We start from the raw sequence: 13,382 nt of genomic DNA, 5'->3' as shown, positions 1-13,382 counted from the left end.
CCACGGCAGAGGGAAGGAAAGGGAGCTTGCACTTGCTGGGAGCCATCCGGTGCCAGGCCAGGCTGGGCACTTATGCAATATCCTCAATCTCTCCTCTGTAACAGCCAAGTCCCCATTTCACAGATAGGTAAGCAGAGGCTCAGAGATGGGAGGAGCCAAGAGCATACAGCTGGGCAGCTTCAAACCCAGGGCTGTCCAGCACCCGGCTCTCCCCAAGGCTCTACAACCCCACACACGTACAGAAAATCTGTCGAGGCTCAGGCAGAAACACCAATTTACCCAAACCACTTCCCTTCTGTCCTAAAGGAGGCATCCCCACAGGACACCCAAACAGTCTCCATCACCTCCAGAGTCAAGTGTCATAGTCAGAGGTGTGGGTTTCCTTGCAGTGACACTGCTGTGTGCTGGGCCCTGTGATATGAGTTCTACCACCCTGCCTCCTAGCTTGTGGAGGGAGAACCCTGACCTTGAGCGGGAGGGTGTCACGCTTGTGTCCCCCGCTCTCACCACACACCCAGTGAAGGCACATGGAAGCCAGATTTAAAACCCAGAGTCGGAGAAACAACCACTTTCAGCGCCGATGCATTCCACAAACGCGTATTGAGCACCTATGAATACAAGGCACTGATTGATCTAAAGACTGGGGATCCAGCAGTGACCACGGAGTCTACCTTCCCGTTGGAAGGAGACAGAAAACAAACAACTGAGCAAACGCGTTCACACAATCGATCGCTGCAGATGGCGGGGAGGACGGCGAAGGGGCCAGGCACACGGAGGGTGGAGAATGACTGGGCTGGACAACGGCAGTCACAGAGGTGGTCAAGCTCCAGCGCCATCACCTCTCACTGGCCTGCAGGTAAAAGTTAGATTTTATTCTAATCCGAATAAGAGGATTCCCCAGGAGGCTGAGAGAACACAGACCTCTTAACACTGTAACTTACCAAGCAGCAGCTAGGAATAGAACCGCTGATGAAACAGGACAGTGAACCTCACCTGAGGGGATGGCCCCGTGGAAACCACGTGGGCTGGGAGTTGGGAAGCTAGGCTTGCTCAGCTGGGCCACGGACAAGGCGCTGCCTGACTTGAGCCTCAGTTTCCACATGCCTCAGGGGGTGGGCTCCGCGAGTCCCAAGTCCAACTCCTCACTGCTCCAGACTCCTCCTGGTCGTCCCCATTGGAATCAGCTATTTCTTGGCCACGGCTGCCGCTTTGTGGGAGGTTACGCGTGTCAGAGACAGGTTAGCTCCAAACCCCAGCTTCCTCCCAGAAAAAGGAGGAAAAATTAGACGGGCTCTGGAGAGGAGAACTCACGTGTTTCCTGAGCATCTATGGTGTGGGAGTGCGGTGTGCCTGCCGGGCTGCCTGGCTGCTTCCCGTGGGGCACCCCGTGTACCCCTTCCGTCCCACACCCAAACTGTGCTTCCTGACACACCCCTCAGAAGCTCTGAGTTCCAGGCCGAGGATCACCTGCCACACTGGCTCACGCCGCTCTTCTCCACCTGCCCGCTACCCCTCCCACCTTTCCACTGAGAGGACGCCACCTGTCTGTCCAGACCCAGAGCAAATAACAGCCCTTCCAACCCCTCCCCGCCTCCCCTCCTTCTCTCCCGCCCCCCAACCCCTGAAGAGCACATTCATTGATTCAGCTCTTATTTATGGAGAGCCCACTGTGGGTCGGTCCCTTTCCAGCTCTGGGGACAGAGCCACAAACAGATGGGAAAGGCAGCGTGCCTCTAGACAGAGGAGGGGAGGATGTGAGGGGAATGTGGGCAGGTACCAGATTGTACAGGGCATAACCACAGACAGGAATTGGACTTTCTTTTAGGTACGACAAAGAGCCATTGAGGTTTTAAGCCGGAGAATGGCATGATGAATTTACATTTTCAAAACCTCGCTCTGGCTGTTGTGTGGAGAACGGAGGCATCCCTCCAGGCCCCGGGGCCAGCACCACTTGGGGTGACCGCCATCTGTGTGACCCTTTGCCACTAGCATGCAGCCCCCGAGGACCGGGCTGGGTCTGTCTCCTCTGTGACTCCCTAGAGTCAGAGTCTAACACAGAAAAACAGGATTTGTCTCTCGATGGGAGTGTGTGTGTGTATGTAAGAGAGAGAGCATGAGACAGAGGGTGTGTGAGAAAGAATGCAGAATGTATAGCATGAGAAAGAAAGAGACCAAGACAGACAGACAGACAGACAGACACTAACCGCTGGCAGCCAGGCTGGCCAGGACATTGCCCCATGCTAACTCACAATACACCCACAACGGGCCAGGTAGGAAGTGAGATGCTTCCCTGTGATTATCTCATTGACAGCCCTCAGGCAGAAGATTCCATTTCCACTTCATCTCCTCATAGAGGTCAAGAAGCTTGTCCAAATTCACCCAGCTGTTTTGTAGTAAAACCCGGAATGAAGCCCAAGTCTGACAAATTCCGAATCCAGGACTCTTTCTGGACAGCTCTCTGAACCCAGTTTTGTGAGCAAAACAGGAAACACTGACAGGATCCCTGGTCTTGGATGGCTTGTGGGCCAAGGGGCAAGCTAAGAGTTTCAGCCGAGGGCAGCTGGGGGTCAGAGGTTGCCCCCAACCCAGCACAGAGCCTGGCACACAGGAGATATGCCCCACTCCGGGAACAGAGGAGAACCGGAAATAAAAGACTTCATGTGAGTGGGAAATGGGGGCTCAGAGAGGCTGAGCAGAGAGCTCAGGCCTACAGGAAACAGGCAACTAGAACTCTCCTAACCAAGGACTGTCACAAGGAGGGCAGTGGCTTAACTTTCTTTCTCTGCTCTAGGTCTCAACTGGAGGAAAAAGGCGAAAATGGCAGCCAACTGGCCTCAGGGAGAATTGTGAGGCCTGAGAACCTGTCTGAGAGGAAAAGTTCCTGGTCCCAGGAAAAGTTCTTGGGGCATCAGAATGCAGGTGGGTTCAAAGTCTTCATTTTACAGATGAGGAAACTGAGGCCCAAAGAGACAAAGGAACTTGGCCACAGTCACTCATCAAATTAATGACTGATAAAGACTCTGATCATCTGCAGAGCAGCCTGAACCAAAAACAAGGTGAGGGAAGGAAGATGGAAAAGAAAAGAGATTTGGGGGGGGGGGGGGACAGGAAGGGGAAGGAGAGAAAGGGGGCACTGGGCCCCAGTCTTACATCACCAACCCTTCTTGTCCCCAGATTCCAGGCACTCACGCCTGAACCTGGTCCCACTCATACCACTCCACTGTGACAGGCGCCCCACTAGAGACTTCACCTTGAACTCACATTCCCATTTGGGATGTGCAAAAGCTCCCGACGCAAGGAGGGGCGGCTGGGGCCAAGTTCACTCTGGGGGTCAGGGAAGGCATGAGACGCCAGGGTGGGGGTGGGGGTGGGCGTGGCGGGGGGGTTGTCTGCACACACCCTGGTGCTCTGCCACCCATTGCAGCTCATCCCGTTTCTGCCAGGCGGGGAAACAGAGGCACGGGGCGGGATTCCCAGGGTGCAACCTCCCCCTCCCCGCGCAGGCCTCACCGGCAGGACCGCGTAGGTCTTCAACGCATGGTTCAGGCTGCGAACCAGCGCCCACTTGCCCTGCGGCTTGGCGCGCGCCTCGGCGCGGTCGGAGGGGTCGGCGGGATCGGAGGGCTCCGCGGGGTCGGCAGGGGGCTCCATGACGCGGTCGGTCTGGCGGCGGCTCTGCTCCGACTCCCTAATTCACCTAATCCCGTGCGCACCGCCGCCGGGAACCCTAAACCCGGCCATCTGCTGCGTGCCCATGGCAACGGCGGCTTAGGTGACGCCCGCGGGAACGGGGAGGGGGCGCGCGCACCGCCCTGGCCCTGGCCCGTCTCTTCCGGACCCCCAACACCTCATCATTGTGGGGGGATTCGCAGCCGGCTTCACCGAGACCGCAGCGTGTAGCGCCGCAGAACCGAGCTGCGGACCTTAGCATCCACCAGGCACCTGGAAACTCAATCTGTAGGTTTTCTTTGGAAAGGAACGTGGGGATGTTATGGAGTGGAACGCAATAAACTTCATAATTTTTTAAGACGGACGGGAAGGTGCCTGAGAGATCCTACTAGCTCACTGGCTGCCTCTGGAAAGGGAGGGCAGGTAAAACTCTTCCTAAGGGTAGGGATGTGGGACTTAGGGGAGAAAAGCTTCAGAACAGTCTGTCTCTGGTCTTCCTCACCCAGCTTGGAGGCCAGCCAGCTGGTAATCTGCAGAAGGCAGAAGAGGCACCTGGGAAGGGTGTCCCCTGGTTCTCCAGGACAGTGGGCGCCAAGCTGGGCTCCTATGTCCTGGCAGCCACATGGGACTGGGCACCTGGCTTGGGTCCATGCTGGGCGATGAGCCACCATCCTGTCCGGCAGGCACAGGCCCTGGGACTCTGCTCCCACTCCTTCTCCCCTCTTCTTAACTTCTGTTTTCTTCCTCCCCTTTCTCCTCTCTCTTCAAGCCCTACTGTTTCCATGTTTGGCCCTTGGCATTATCTAGAATCCTGGAGGCCTGACTGTCCCACAAAAACACGGCAGGGAGAAGGGGGAATGGCAAGGAAGGAGACAGTGATGCCTCACACAGAACTCAGAGCTGCCCCACTGGATCTGGGCTTCCTTCTACTCCAACCCCCTATCCGGGACTCAGGGACCCAGCCCTCTGCCGCTCCGCACAAAGCTGATGGACCGCAGCGATTCCCATCTACTTCCTATGCCCTCCCAGGGACTGTGCCCTTAGGAGGGATCCTTCCCCCAGTCAAGCAAAGAATAAGCACATGTAGCCCTGCCCACCCACCCACAGGAGTCCATGGGAGAAGGGCCCTTCAGACACAGGACGGTGCCGGGGATAGGTTTCCAGGCATCCTTCCATTTGTCCATTTACCCAGGCTTCACAGGCTCAGACTAAAGCTTAGGGGACACCATCCTCGCAAGCCCAGGCCTGGGAATGGACCAGATCCAGACCCAGATAAGGATAGTGCCACCAGATGAGGGATGGATTCGTCCTGGAGAGACAGGATAGCCTGGTCACTAAGCTGTTGGACTCGGGACCCAAATGGCTTAGGTTGAACCTAAGGCCCCTCAAGCCGTGTAACCTGGGGCAAGTTCCTCAACCCGTATGTGCCTTTGTTTCCACATCTGTGGGATGACAAGATAACAGTACGTCATGAGTTGCTTGTGAGGATTGAAAAGGTTTATGTGGGTAACTCACTCAGATTGGTTCCTGTTTAAAAAAAAAAAAAAAATGGCCGCATGAGTGTTGGTTCTTATTAACTGAGCAAGTCACGTTAGGGGTGGTACCTGGGCGTCATGATTATCTCAGGCAGACATGAGAGGGAAGAGCACATCACAGAGAAGCAGAGGGAAGAAGGAAGAGATAGTAAATCAGGTTTGGTGGATGGAGAGAGGCCCCCTCAGGGAGACCCAGCAAGTACTCAGAGCCTGGCCCTGCCTGGCCCAGAGCCACCGCTCAACCCCATGCACCCAGGCCACCCCTAGCTGAAGCCTGGGATTGGGCCCCTTCCCCACAGGCAGCCTGCACACCAGGTCTGGGAAGTAAGTCTGATACCCCTGTGACCCACTCTGGCATCAGCAGATACTCTCCCAGAACCAGGGCTCACTGCTGTTCCAGCCTCATCTCCTGCTTCCCTGAACACACAGGATAGGGTCTCCCTATCCTCACTTTTTTTTTTTTTAAGTTCCAACATGGGGCTTGAACTCACAACCCTAAGATCGAGACCCGAGATCAAGAGTCGCTTAACTGACAGAGCCACCCAGGCATCCCTCCTCACCTTTGTTTGTGCCGAGCCCTCTGCCAGAAATGCTTCACCTCATGATCCTCTTCCCTTCCGCCACCCGGCCACCCAGGCTCCACAGAGACTCAGGCCACCTGTCCTTAATATCCCCTCTCCACTACCCTCTTTTCTGTACTTCCTTAGTGCCTCACACAAACGCATGGTGCTGCCCTCACCCCGCCATACCCCCCCATCCAGTCCAGCTCTGGCCAGATGGGGAGACTGATGTTCAGCAGGGGTGGAGGGACTACCCAACAATTGACAGCAAGGTGGGACAAAAAGCTTCCATTTAGTAACTGTGCCAACTGTCACGAGCAAGTGACGTCAGGGAAAATGGCCAAGAAGAAACTCAAGAACTCATCCCTTTACAAAAATACAAAAAAAATGTGGTAAAAATGGTCAGAATCAACAATACTAGAACCCTGGAAAATCATCAAATGTTTATAGTAACCAACCGAACATTTACTAAAGAGAAAGGTGACTGAAACCCAGCAGGAGAACTTTGTGGGGTTTTAACCTCCCCTCCCCCCGCACCTCTCTGTGGCAGTCTTGAAGATGGAAGCCTGTATCCCTGGTGTGGGTTCTTAGGGCCTGATGGGGCAGAACAGACCCCTTATCTAAGAATTATGGTTCTTCTAACAAGTCTGGGAGCTCCCTAAAGGAATAATGCCAAGGGCTTGCCTTTATTTCTCTAGCTTGGAACTCCCCGCAGGGTGGCAGGGTGGAGGAGTAGGTAGGGAGGGTTTTGGTCAAAAACATTCAGAGACCAACGAGACCACTGCTATGTGGGGTGGGGTGGGGTGGGGTGGGGGGAGGGAGAAGCATGGAAATAGTCAGTTGGAACAAACAATAGACACTCCAAAAAGCCTGCAGGAAAGCCAGGGGAATAGGGGTTTTGAAAAGCTCTTGCATACAGTGGGGAATCTAGAACACCTCATGTGGAGGGTTGGAAGAACGTTCAGAAAAAGCCCAAGAACACCCTAAGCTCTCACTTCAAACTGACCCTCAAGCTCCATTTAGACAGGAAGTGATCTGCCTAAGGCCTAAGCATTGAAGGCATGCCCAGCAGGCGCGTGCGCGCGCGCACACACACACACACACACACACACACACACACACAGCCAGCTGCAGGACTGAAAGTAATTTTGTTTTGTTTTTGGCTCTACGAGTTTTCAAAACGTCAGTGACCACACACAACAAAGAATACACTCTTCATAAAGATAGTTTTGAAAGGTCATTAAACAAAACTGTAACTCACAAGAAGCAACAAGACACTGGAGACAGAGGGAGAGAGAAGAATCAGACTTCCAGAGTTATCACATTACATTTAAAAATTTTTTTTGGTGTTTTACTTATTCTTGAGAGAGAGTGACAGAGAGACAGAGCACGAGTGGGGGAGGGGCAGGGTGAGAGAAGGACACAGAATCTGAAGCAGGCTCCAGACTCTGAGCTGTCAGCACACAGCCTGACACGGGGCTCGAACCCACAAGTCATGAGATCATCACCTGAGCCAAAGTTGGACACCCAACCAAGCCACCCAGGCACCCCATCACATTATTTTTTAAATGTCCGGTTTTCAACCAAAGATTAGGAGGCATGCAAAGAAACAAGTATGGCCCATTCACAGGTAAAAAGAAAATAATAGAAACTTTCCCTGAGGAAGCTCAGACATTGGACTTCATAGGCAAAGGTTTTTATCAACTATCTGAAGTATACTCAAAGAACAGAGGGAAACCAGAACATCTCACCAAATAAAGAGTATCCATAAAGAGGTAAAAATGATTACAAGTGACCAAATACAACATTAGCAGTTGAAAAGCGCAATAGCCTATATGAAAAATTCACTAGAGACATTCAACAGCAGATTTGAACAGGCAGAAGGAAGAATCAGTAAACTTGAAGATAGGTTCATTAGATTATCCAGTCTGGGGGACAGGAAGAAAAAAAAAAAGGACTAGGAAAAATGAGCAGAACCCGAGAAACCTGTGCGACATCAGGTGGCCCAACATGTGCATGATGGGAATCATCATCATACATTTCATGTACGCAACGAGAGGACAAGAGAAAGAGGCAAAAACAATATGTGAAGAAATAATGGTCAAAAACTTCCCAAACTTGATAAAAGATACAAATCTACAGCCAAATAACTCAATAAATTCCAAGTAGGATGAACTCAAAAAGAACCACATTGAGTCCCGGCCATAACCATCAGACAACAACAACCACAAAAATAAAAGGCACCCGAATTGCCAAGGAAGAGGTAAAATTGTCACAATTTGCAGACGGCGTGATACCATATATAGAAAACCCCAATGACCTACCAAAAAACTACTAGAACTGAAAAATGAATCCAGGAAAGTCACAGAGTACAAAAATCAGTATACAGAAATCTGTTGCCTTTCTATACAACAACAATAATAAAGCAGCAACAAGAGAAATTAAGAAAACAATCCCTTTTACAATTGCACCCAGAATAATAAAATACCTAAGAATAAACTTAACCAAGGAGGTGAAAGACCTGTACTCTGAAAACTATAAAACGCTGATGAAGGAAGTTAAAGACAGTGCAAAGAAATGGAAAAACATTCCATACTCATGGATTTGAAGAACAGATGTTGTCATAAAATGTCAGTACTGCCCAAAGCAATCTACACGTTTAATGCAATCCCTATTAAAATACCAACAGCATTTGTCACAGAACTAGAACAATCCTAAAATTTGTATGGAACCACAAAAGACCCCAATAGCCAAGGCACCTGGGAAAAAGAGAAACAAAACCGGAGGTATCCCAATTCTACACTTGATCTTAGCCAAAAGGCCGAGAAGCGATGAAGGTATCCCAATTCTAGACTTCAGGTTATATTGCAAAGCTGTCGTGGCCAAAACAGTATGCCACTGGCACAGAAATAGACACATCAATAGAACAGGATAGAAAGCCCAGAAATAAACCCCTAATTATATGGTCAATTAATCTTTGACAAGGAAAGACTATGTAATGGGGAAAAGGTGGTCTCTTCAACAAACGGTGTTGGGAAAATTGGACAGCCACAGGAAGAAGAATGGAATTGGACCACTTTCTTACACCACACACAAAAATAAACTCAAAATGCATTCAGGACCTAAATGTGAGACCTAAAACCACAAAAACCCTAGAAGAGATCCCAGGCCATAATTTATTTGACATTGGTCATAGCAACATCTTTCTAGATAGGTCTCCTGAGGCAAGGGAAACAAAAGCAAAAATCAACTATTGGCACATCAAAATAAAAATTTTCTGCACCGCAAAGAAAACAAAAAAGACCCACATTGAGACGCATTAAAAATCAAATGGTCAAAAGACAAAATAAGAGAGACTCATTGCATACAAAGGATCTTCAATATGAATAATAGCTGATTTCTCAACAGAAATCATGGAAGCCAGAAGGCAGTGAGATGATGTATTTAAAGTATGGAAAGGAAAAACAAATGTAAGAATTCAGTATCTGGTAATAACCAAAAGAACTAAAAGGCAACCTATAGAATGGGAGAAGATATTTGCTAAGGACATATCCAATAAAGAGTTAGTATCCGAAATATTTAAAGAACCTATACAACTCAACACCAAAACCCAAATCAAAACCCGATAAAAAAAAAATGGGCAGAAAAGATGAACAGACATTTCTCCAAAGGAGATATCCAGATGGCCAACAGACATGAAAAGATGCTCAACATCACTCATCATCAGGGAGATGCAAATCAAAACCATAATGAGCTATCACCTCACGCCTGTCAGAATGGCTAATATCAAAAACACAAGAAACAAGCGTTGGCGAGGATGTGGAGAAAAAGGAACCCGCATGCACTGCTAGAGGGAATGCAAACTGGTGCAGCCACTGTGGAAGACAGTATGGAGGTTCCTCCAGTGAAAATAGTACTTCCCTATGATCCAGTAGTCACACTACCAGGGATTTCCTCAAAGAATACGAAAATACCAATTTGAAGGGATACATGCATTCCTATGTTTACTACAAACTATGGGGCGCCTGGGTGGCTCAGTCGGTTGAGCGCTGACTTCGGCTTAGGTCACGATCTCGCGGTCCGTGAGTTCGAGCCCCGCATCGGGCCCCTTTGCTGACAGCTCAGAGCCCGGAGCCTGTTTCAGATTCTGTGTCTCCCTCTCTCTGACCCTCCCCCGTTCATGCTCTGTCTCTCTCTGTCTCAAAAATAAATAAACGTTAAAAAAAAAATTAAAAAAAAAAAAAGATAGCCAAACTATGGGAGCATCCCAAGTATCTATCAGTAGAGGAATAGATAAAGATAGGGTGTGTGTATATATACATATATGTGTGTATATATAAATGTACACACAACACAATGGAATATTAGCCACAAAGAAAAGAATGAAACCTTGCCATTCACAGCAAGATGGATGGATCTAGAGAGTATACTGCTAAGCAAAATAAGTCCATCAGAAAAGACAAACACCATATGCTTTCATATGTGGGATTTAAGAAACAAATGAATAAGGGGGGGGGGCGGGGAAGAAACAAACCAAGAAACAGACACTAATTATAGAGAGCAAAGTGATTGTTACCAGAGGGGAGGGAGGGGGGTAGGGGTAGGGGTGAAATAGGTGACGGGGATTAAAAGTACACTTAACCTGATGTGCACCAAGAAACATATGCAATTGTTGGATCATGTCATACACCTGAAACTAATATAGCACTGCATGTTAACTACACTGGAATTAAAATTAAAAAAAAAATTCAATATCTGGCAAAACCATCCTTCGGAAACGACAGAGAAACTAAGACATTCTCAAGTAAACAAAAGCTGAGGGAGCTTGTTGCCAGTAGACCTGCCTACAAGAAATGCTAAAAGGAGTCTTTTCAGGCTAAAATTTATGGGCACTCGAAAGTAACTCAAAGCAAAGAAATAGAGAACTCCAATAAAGGTAATTTTACAAAAGTATATTTACATAGGCAAATATAAAATCCAGCATGGGGCGCCTGGGTGGCTTAGTCTAATGGTTAAGCTCCCAACTTCAGCTCAGGTCATGATCTTGCGGTTCCTGGGTTTAAGCCCCTCGTCGGGCTCTGTGCTGACAGCTCAGCGCCTGGAGCCTGCCTCAGATTCTGTGTTTCCCTCTCTCTCTGTCCCTCCCCCATTTGCACTCGGTCTCTCTTGCTCTCAAAAATAAATACAAAAAAAATTTTTTTAAGCCAGCATTATTGTTATTTTGATTTGTAACTCCTTTTTTTCCCTATATGATTTAAAAGACAAATGCATAAAACAATAATTATAAATCTATGTGAATGGGCACACCATGTATAAAGATGTAATTTCTGACAGTAACAGTACGAAAAAAGAAGGGTGACAGAGCTGTACAAAAGCAGCATTTTTATGTACCATTGAAGCTAAGTTGTTATTAACTACCACTAGATTGTTAGAAATTTAAGATATTAATCGTATACCCCCAGGGTAACCACTAGAATATATATGTATGGAAATGATAAGGGAATCAAAAGAGTACACTGGGGGGGAAAAATAAAACACAAAAGAAGGCAGTAATAGAGGAATCCGAGGGGTGGGGAAGAGGGGGAGAAAGGGCCTATAGGAAAACATAACAAAACGGCAAAAGTCTTTATATGGAAACAAATTAAACCCTTCAATTAAAAGGTAGAGGTTGGGAGCACCTGGGTGGCTCAGTCAGTTGGGCATCTGAGTTTGGATCAGGTTATGATCTCACGGTTTGTGAGTTCAAGTCCCATGTTGGGCTCTGTGCTGATAGCTCAGAGCCTGGAGCCTACTTCAGAGTCTGTGTCTCCCTCTCTCTCTGCCCCTTCCCTGCTCACACTCTGTCTCTCCCTGTCTCAAAAATAAATAAATGTTTAAAAAATTTAAACAAAAAAAAGGTAGAGGTTGGCAGCATAGGCTAAAACAAAAAAAAAAACAAAAAAAACAAAACAAAAAAAAAACCCATGATTCAACTATATGCTATCTACAGAAGACTCACTTTAGATCCAAAAACACAAACAGATTAAAGGTGAAAAGATAGAAAAATATATTCCATGCAAACAGGAACCAAAAAAGAGCTGGGGTGGCTAGAGCATCAGACAAAATAGACTTGAAATCATTAGAACACTGTTGCAAGAGACAAAGCAGGACATTATATTCTAATAAAAGGGTCAATCCAACTGTTATCAACAGCCCACAAATTTATCTTCAAACCTCCCTGTGCTTATGAATCCGGGCAAAGTACATTCAGTCCTTACTCGGGATCCACCAGGGAGCCGGAAATTGTATCATATTGAAGCATGGCAGCCCCCCATGAGGTCCTTAAAAGAGTGTCATGTGCACCACACATCTCTGGGTTCTTGCAAGCACCAGCTGGCTTTGCAACCTGGGCCTATCCCCTCACCCCCCCGCCAGAGACTTCAGTCCCCCATCTGTATGCGAGGGGCTACTGCAACAGCCTCAGCACCTTCCCTGGTGCTGCCCCCCTCCCATCCACCATCAGAGGCAGGGCAAAAGCCTCCCCCCTCCCCAGGTTCCCCACCACCCCCACTCCACCCCAGGACTCCTGCTGTTACAGTTCCGCTCAAAGGTGTCCTTGCCATGTTTCAAGCCACTTCCCACTGCCATCTGGTAACTGCTCCGGGACAGGGAGCAATTTATCTCTGCATCCTTTGTGCCCAGCCTGGTACAGAGAATGGGCTCAGTGCCACGTTGCTGGGTGGGTGTGTGAGAACGCGGCTGGAGGGGAGGCAGCTTCTGATATGCCAGGAATCTCCAGGCACCCCCACCCCAATCCACACGACGGGTCTGCCCAGACTTCCTCAGGGTCCCTAGGAAAGAGCCTGTGTTCTGCAAATGCCACCCCACAGGATAGTCTGAACTCTCCTTCCCCAGGTCCTGTGCCTGTTCCTTGTATCACACCCATACACCCTGCACAGCAGCCCCCTCTCAGGGTCTCCTCTCCTGCCTGCCACCCTCTCACTTTGGTGGCTCCCTTCCCTGTCCTGACGTGTCCCAGCTTATATCTAAATGGCCCTCTCTGGGCTTCAGTTTCTTCACCTGTGACATGGACAGGACAATCCCTACCCTCATCGCCTTATGCCAATAAAAGGAGATCACATATAGAGACTGCCCGGCACGTACTGGGACCAGTGTGGATGCTACTTTTGAAGAATTTTAACCCTCAATAAATAAATGTTTGCATGAGTAAAGAAATTTGGATTCTTCTCCCATGTTTATAAAGAGGTTTCCTCTACCTGGGACCCTATGGGGTCTCAGAACGGCTGGGATGATGGAGGAAGAGAGGGAGGAACAAATCTCGGTCACTGATCTTTCCCACATGGGGAAAGATCCATCATGTCCTTCAAGGTCTCCTGAGATTTTTGTACCAAATAAAGTGAGTGAGTGAGAGTGAGAGTGAGAGTGAGAGTGAGAGTGAGAGTGAGAGAGAGAGAAACAGGGAATTCTCATGCACAGGAACACTACCAACATGATCTCATTGGTCAACATGATCTCATTGGTTGTCATCATGGCGGCTAACCATCCCTGAGCGCGCTTCCGTCAGACTAAGCATTGTATATGCACCGGGACATTTCATTCTCAAGCTTTCCTCTGAGGT

General features: G+C 48.8%; 1 protein-coding gene across 2 annotated transcripts in view; it reads right to left on the bottom strand.

The window, feature by feature from the left end:
• The window catches only part of MYO7A (myosin VIIA), a 93,598-nt gene that overhangs the window by 75,209 nt on the left and 5,007 nt on the right, over nucleotides 1–13,382 (bottom strand). The gene's annotated exons all lie outside the window — the stretch shown is intronic.

The sequence above is a fragment of the Panthera uncia genome, chromosome D1, assembly GCF_023721935.1.
Source record: "Panthera uncia isolate 11264 chromosome D1, Puncia_PCG_1.0, whole genome shotgun sequence".
NCBI lineage: Eukaryota > Metazoa > Chordata > Mammalia > Carnivora > Felidae > Panthera > Panthera uncia.
This window is presented reverse-complemented; position numbering and strand designations above follow the sequence as displayed.